Below are 1,674 nucleotides of genomic sequence, written 5' to 3'. Positions count from 1 at the left end.
CTTTTTTTTTCAGTGCTCAGACTTCTATTTAAGATTCTGTCTCCCCTGGGTCAAATGTCCAACCTACATGCATCTTCTGGATCATACTCCCAGTGGGGTGGGCTATGTTCTGGTGGCTGAGCAGGGCACAGAGGAGGGTTCTGGCATCCTGCCCTCTGAGAAAGGACCTTGGTGAGGTTAGTGGCAGTGGCAGTGGCTGGGAAAGAGCTGTCATGCCCTGCATGGGGGTGCATGTGAAGTTGTGTCCAACAGGACAGAGGGCCTGTCCTGTGGGGAGCAGCCCTGAGGCCCAGCTCCCTAGAAGACAGTTCTCTCTTGGGATGGGGGAGGTCATGGTGGAACACCTGCTTCACGTTGGCTGTGCGCCCCTTGCCTGGCACTATGTTTGCTCAGCCTGTTCCCCCACAAGGAGCTGGGCCCCTAGCCCCTCAGAGGGAGGATCCTCTGAGAGGGTCCTGTAGGATCATGGGCATGGAGCTGATACACAGTGAGTGGGGAACAGGAGTGGGACAGGGGCCTGGGCAGGGGCATCCGGGGCGGCCTAGTCATCCTTGTCCTTGGCACCATGCTTGAGAATGCGGGTGAACTCCACATAGTTGAAGTTGCCTTTCTTATCAATGGGTGCCTCTCGGTACATCTTGTCCACTTCCTCCTCCGTGAAGTGGTCACCTATGGTGGTGAGCAGCTCCCGAAGGTGGTCCTCATGGATAAAACCAGAGGCCTCCTCATTGAAGCAGGTAAAGGCGTTTCAGATCACATCTTCAGGTTCTGTGCCATTCAGCTTCTCCCCAAACATGGTGAGAAACATGGTGAAGTTGATGGGCCCTGGGGCCTCACACATCATGCCCTTGAGGTACTCATTGGTGGGGTTCTTTCCCAGTGAGGCCAGCATGTCATGCAAGTCCTCCTTGTCAATGAAGCCATCTCAGTTCTGGTCAATCATGTTGAAGGCCTCCTTAAACTCCTGGATATGGGACTGGTCAAACATCGGGAAGACATTGGAAGTGGCCCACTGTGGCCGCTTCTTGGTGGTTTTGGCCTTGGCCCGCTTACTGGACATCTTGGCTTCAGGTGGGTGGGGCTTCCCTGGTGCGGAGAAGGCAGAAGGCGCTCGCTCGCTGCATGGGGCTGGTGCGGGGCCCCCTAGATAACTTTGAAATCATCCTGAAAACCTATGAATTCGGCCTGAGATTTAGAGAGAACAGCTAGAATGCTATAGTGAGAAGAGTCCGCGCTTCTATCAAGGTAGGAAGACGGAAAATAAAAAATAAAAAGCATCCAAGGGGGAGGGGCCCCGGGAGTAGCCGGGCTAAAGCCATGGGGCGAGTGCCCCTAGGACAGGAAGCCCCGTCCCGGAGAGCAGGAGCTTTACCAATCTTCCTGGATGAAAAGGCACTCACAGGGACTTGGAGCAAGCTCCCAGGAGGGGCGCAGATGCCCTCAGGCTCCCAGGGACACTAACAGAGGACCTGCAACCCGGTGGAGAGCGCGCCACACCCCACGGCCGAGCTCCCTAAAGGGCTGCAGCGTGAGCCTTGGGAGCGGCTAGGGAGGCGGCTTGGGCGGCAGCTCTGCACAGAGGGGGCTGGAGCCCGGGAGTGCAATTCCAGCAGCACAGGCCTTGGAACCCAGGGCGCTGGAGCACACAGCCCAAGATCCGGCGCTCCCCCCAGG

General features: G+C 57.2%; 1 pseudogene; it reads right to left on the bottom strand.

The window, feature by feature from the left end:
• Positions 1 to 541: 541 nt before the first annotated feature.
• On the bottom strand, positions 542 to 1,137 carry LOC121483075 (annotated as a pseudogene).
• Positions 1,138 to 1,674: the final 537 nt, after the last annotated feature.

Source organism: Vulpes lagopus, chromosome X (assembly GCF_018345385.1).
Source record: "Vulpes lagopus strain Blue_001 chromosome X, ASM1834538v1, whole genome shotgun sequence".
Classification (NCBI taxonomy): domain Eukaryota; kingdom Metazoa; phylum Chordata; class Mammalia; order Carnivora; family Canidae; genus Vulpes; species Vulpes lagopus.
Note: the sequence above shows the minus strand (reverse complement) of the source record. Positions and strands in the feature narration are given on the sequence as shown.